At 50.3% G+C, this 5,724-nt stretch overlaps 1 pseudogene; it reads right to left on the bottom strand.

Annotated features, from left to right (window-relative positions):
* Positions 1 to 3,290: 3,290 nt before the first annotated feature.
* Positions 3,291 to 3,986, bottom strand: LOC115320004 (annotated as a pseudogene).
* Positions 3,987 to 5,724: the final 1,738 nt, after the last annotated feature.

Raw genomic sequence — 5,724 nt, 5'->3', positions numbered from 1 at the left:
TTTAGTGCGGAATAGCCATCTCAGAAACTATACCGCTAATCCACTACTACCGCTGCCGCTGCAATGTACAACCAACACAGCGACTGCAGAAACTTCCCGATTAAACCGACCTGTTTTCCGCTAGGGGTTCCCTCTCTCGTGGGGGATTGTACATATTCCGTCTGCTCGGTTCCTTATGTATCCTCCATCCCTGATGTTACAATATTCAAAAATATTTTTAAACCTAAAAGTACAGGGAGATTCGCCGGTAAAAGTGATTTAAGCGGCGACATTGCTGCGATTTCACTCCTTCGTAACTGACTGCTTTTGTCAAAACTGCTCTGCTGGTTCCCCAGTCTAAACCTTGCCCACGGCATGGAATATTGATGCGATATTGATGTTTTAGATGAATGAAAAACGCGCCCCCAGTAAACTACCAAGATGCTGCTACTGTAGCCAATGTACTATATAGGTCATATGGTTTTCTATGGTTTCAATATATAGAGCCCTATGGGTAGATAGAGTTCATAACTGTTATAATGCCACGAGTGTCGCCGACCAATCGCTCTCAGGGCCGAATGGTTATCGTCTTTGGCTCCTACGCAAAGGGCACAAGGTTCAATGCCTGGAGTGGACGCGCCTTTTCGTTATATCTCTAAATGTTGAGTTCTGGTAAATTCGAGAACCCTGTTGCTTATTCGAGGTTAGAATGTTCTACGCTCCGAACCTTCTATGCCAATTTTCCCAGACCGCAAGACATTCTTTTTCAATTCAGTAATTTCTCTCCGCCTTGGGCAGTGTCAGACTTGCATAGGCGATGACTCGCTCAGTGCCTTCTTGTACTTAACCCAGTACCGCCCCAAGTCCTGCATTACTAGCTTCTGTGTAAATCTTGGTTTGTGCATCCTGAACAAAGTGTCTAAGAACAGGAGAAGTCTGGAATATTCGCTTTAGCCTGCGAATGCCTGCTGCTGCTCCTCGGCCGTTTCAAACATCTCGGCATCTTTCGTAAGGTTTGTGAGCGGTGCACAAATCCTTGCGAAATCCCAAATAAACGTCGACAGTAGGCAGAAAGTCCAAAGAATCTTTGCATGGCCTTCTTGTCTGTCAGCGCTGGAAATCCCGCGACGGCAGGAGTTTTCTCGGGGCCTGGGCAGACGCCTTTGTTACTAACCATGTTTCCCAGGAACATCAACTCGTCAGTGGCGAACCGACAGTCTGAAGGCTTGAGTGCGAGTCCGGCGGACTGCATGGCTTAGAGAACAGCTCGGAGCCGTCGCAAGTGCACGTCGAAGTGGCTTAAAAACGCTATGACGTCGTCAAGGTCGACAAGACAGGTCTGCCACTTCAATCTCGCCAGTAAGGTGTCCATGACACGCTGGAAAGTTGCTGGCGCCGTGCATAGTCCGAAGGGCATTGCCTTGAACTCCTACAGATCATCAGGCGTGAACAAGGCTATCTTCTCTCGGTCCCGTTTGTCAACTTCGATCTGCTAGTAGGCGCTCTTCAAGTTCATCGATGAAAATACCGAGAGTGGCGCAGCCGGTTTAGCGTTTGGTCGGTGCAGGGAAGTAGATAGATATCTCTTCGTCACTGTGTTCAGCTGCCGATAGTCCCCGCCAAACCTAAGCGTTCCGTCTTAACCAGTACTACTGGAGAGGCCCACGGACCGCTTGAAGGGTGGATTATGTCGTCGTTCATAATTTCTTGTACTTGCTCCTAAACGACCCGGGCCCCCTTTCTTTTATGGAGATTCGGTATTGTGATCGATGCACAGGGAGCACGTCATCCTCGGTAATGATGCAGTGCTTCTCAACGGTGGTGGTTTTTCTCACCTTCGACGACGTCGCAAAGCAATCCCAGTATTCGGAGAGGAGGTTAATCAACCGCCGTCGTTTCGGGTCCGGAAGCTCGGGTCAATGTCGAGCTGTGCGGGCGACATACAGTCTTGCTGAGGTGACGAGGACTCTTCAGTTCTTGCCGCGATTTCCGCTTAGTTCCGGAGTTCCTCGACATAGCCCACAGTGATATCTTTCGGAGGGTGTTGCGTTTCTTGTCGGAAGTTCGTCATGAGGACCGCAGTGCGCCCATCCCGAAGTTCAGTTATTTCTCTTGTGATGCCTATTCGTTTTCCCAATAGCAATTAAATGTTGCCTTCCAGAACAACTTCTCCGCAGGAAGCTGAATCTATTACGACGGGTACAACAACATGATTGTGGCGGCAGGTTCACGTGGTCGGCAGATACTCGGGCGGTGGCTGACGCTGATTGGGGTTTTTCTGAAGGCGGAACAGGTGGTCGATGACGGCACCGTATTCACACAAATTCCATGCCGAGAATGACATCTCTGTCACAGTTTTGTAGAACGACGAATTTTACAAGACACGTCTCGCCGTGAATTTTGACGCGAGCAGTGCATCTTCTGACAGGCGTGATGTGTCCTCGAGCGGTTCGTATCTGTGACCCATCCCACAGCATCGTCACTTTTTGAAGGCGGAGAGGGAGTCTCCCACTCAACACTGTGTAGTCTGCTCCGGTGTCCAAAAGTGCTGATGCGTCGTGGCCCTCAATAACGTTTAGGTTGTTGCGCACTGTTGCAGGAGCGTCATTGCGATACGTGGCTTCGGGAGAGTGGATGTGCTCCGGCGTTCTTGGAGGCTCTTGACTTCGGTCGTCTTCGGCAACACCACCTCCAGGCGTTGCCGCAGCTAGTTTTCCTGGCTCCGGAAGTAGATTTGGACAGGGGGGGGGGGGCTGAAGTCAAGCATTTTGTTTTTGCTTATTTTATTATAGGAGACAAGGGCTGCAGCCGAATTTCTGTCGTTTTATTTTTACTTACTGTTTAATAAAATATCAAATATCATTTTCGTGAAGTTCCTTACTTAGCATGTGCAATCGCTTTTTCTTCCTGCTTTATAACAACAGTAGGGAGTTTTAGTGGCTCATACGCAAAACAGTTGTGAGTCGGAAATGCACACGCGTAGAATGCAAGCACTGCTTTTTTGCGCATGCACTTTCCGACCCTCAAAGATCCACCAAAAATCACTAATATGGCAAAAACACTTACGCATAGTGCTTCAGAGAATTTCAAAAATTCCTTCGGGGATACACAGCGTTGCAAAATTGAGTTTGCGGAGAATCACGTATATTATTCTTGAAATGCTGATTCAAAAAGACATCCACGCTATGAAATGAAGAAGTAAACCAAGATAATTACATGTATATAATGGCATCTTAATGCATATATTGAAAATGTGCACAAAAGCGTGATGAAGGAAACAGATACACATGTAGGCCCGAAAGCCACGTGCGTTAGTCGTCTCGAGGAAGACCAAAGGTTGCCAATTGCTCGGTGGTCCTGGAGACAAATTCCTTGATGATGTCGTCCAGGTTGAGCTCGACATTCTTCCTTTTTAAATGTGCAAAATGAGGAGGAGTATTAGCCTCCCTTCACTCATGCGGCTGCATATATGCATTTTAATGCGGCGTTAGGCACTAAACGAGCGCTCCCCCGAAGCGACAGATGCAGGCTCAGAATGAAGAAGTTTCATATATTTTACGACTTGGTCCAGGAGGTCACGACTTTCGTCGGATTTCGCCTTTAGTGTCCTCAATATGGAGTCAGTTGTGGGGGAATCAAGGTTGCATAAAAGAGTCGGCAAAAGTAAAAACTGCCCAGAGTCGGGCCAGGTCAAAATCACATGCAAGCAGCTCCTAGGGCCTCTTTCAGGTCATCTGTTGTGAACTGTCTTCCCCCGTCAGCGTTAATCAAAATGCTGTCTAGTTTTACTAGCCCCCCCCCCCCTCCCCCCCCCCCTGCTTCATACCAGGCTATTCAAACCGCCGTTGAGTTTCACTCAGAATGCAGTCTATAGCCTCAAAGTACTCCTTTCGCAACGCTGCCTTGCAATCGAGTACAACAGGTAAAGAATGTTTGTTGCTCATTTTGAGCCTTTTTGGCGGTTTTGTCAGCTTTGCGCTACGCAGGTCCTTCAAACCTAGCCGCATTGCCGTTGAGCTCGCGCAGTCCAACAACTCTTCAAACGCGACATCAGACCGCAGATGGGACATTGCCTCGCAGAGTCTCTGTAGCCCCTTTGATACCTGTGGCGCGAAACGTTGAATGTTGCATTACCCTCGCAGGCTCTTCGCATGGACCGAACATAGCTATAGAAATGTTTATTCCTTGCAGTGTTTCAAACATTTTCAGAAGCCTCCCATAACCCTTAAAATGGCCCTGCTGTTGCCTGCAATCGAATATTCTGTTTGTAGCAGCTCGTTCAGTGTCTCCTGAACAAGGTTTTTAGCGAACCTTTTCATTGACTTCATTCTGACAGTCCACCTTGTTGGGCAAAGCGGAAGAAGGTTATTTGGCGTTGATCCAGCCTCTTCTGCCGCCTCGCTGACTGGAGGAATTACAATGGATGAATAAAGAGCTTTGCGTTTCTTCGAAGTCGAAGGGGGGGGGGGGGGGGGGCGGCCCGTCCCGAGAAATCTGGGGGGGAATCTGGACCCCCCTGCCCCCCCCCCTCCCCCCCTCCCGGTTCCGGAGTCCCTGGGATACAGGCTCTGTCGGCGAGGTCGTGGCACTGGACACGCTGAACGTCTTGGTGATGGTGAGCGGGATTCACAACATAGAGGCGGTGCTGAGGATGGCTAAAATCGGAGGTACTCTTGGATGTTGTGAGGGTGTTCGCCGTACCTCGGGCGTGGTCGTCCAGGTCGAACCCACGCAGCCCAAGTCGGCAGTAGGAGCGTCCACGATAGATGTGGCTGGCTTCCTTGCAGATGTAGCTGAGCGGGCGTCGGTCGGCTGTTCGCCACGCCAGTGGCAAAACTCAGAATTCCGGGGTTAGGCCTTGGGTGCAGCTGCTTCCTCGGGTCTCGGTAGTTTGTGCGGTTGGTACTCTTGAGTGGGGGACTGGGCTTTGGCTGTGAAGCCTCGGAGGGGTACGTTTCATGGGCTGCGTTGGCACGGACCTCCACCAGAATTTTACGAATGGCGATTGATGAGACGACGAAAACTGAAGCAAACCAAACGATTAATGGGGTGAACTTGTGCCCAAAACAATATACAAAAAGACTAGCGTCGCATTCGGCGATGACGGAAGAACCGCAGGATCAAACGCGGGTGGGGCAATTTTGCGGCAGCTGGCACAACAGCCCGGGGAAAAAATGCCGGCAGTTTCGCACGGCGCGTGTATCACAGAGGATCGTGTTAACCCCCCGCCTGCGTTCGCGGCGACAGTCTGCGGCTGCTCATTAGAAAAATATTAACGGCCAATTGGCCCACCCATACACGCTGCTTCGCGGCAACAGTCTGCGGCTGCTCATTAGAAAAATATTAACCCTATTGGCCCACCCAAACACGTTGCTTCGCGGCGGCCCGCTGGCGGCCCAAGCCCCACTGTCCTACACTTACCCCAAGAAAGGGAGTCCCATACCGTTTAGCTCAGCAAAGTTTCGTGGACAATATTCGTTTTTTTTTTCAGTGTCAATTATAGAAAAGAAATGTTGTAAATATCGCCAAATGCCTCAACAAAAAAAGAAAAAAAAAAAAGCGTTCCAGGGGTCTCCCAACCCCGGCCCGTTGGCCAAATCCGGCCCGCGGCTGGCCATGGTGCTTATATTGAGCTCCGGCCCACCGCCCGCTACCAGTAGGCCCGCTGCTACCAGTGCGGGCAGAAGCGCGCGTAAAGACGCGACGGCGCGACGAGCACCGAACGTACCGGAAAGAGGGAACACG

This window comes from Ixodes scapularis, unplaced genomic scaffold, assembly GCF_016920785.2.
Source record: "Ixodes scapularis isolate PalLabHiFi unplaced genomic scaffold, ASM1692078v2 ptg000769l_1__unscaffolded, whole genome shotgun sequence".
Lineage (NCBI taxonomy): Eukaryota > Metazoa > Arthropoda > Arachnida > Ixodida > Ixodidae > Ixodes > Ixodes scapularis.
The sequence above is the reverse complement of the archived record's forward strand: the minus strand, read 5'-3'. Positions and strand labels throughout refer to the sequence as shown.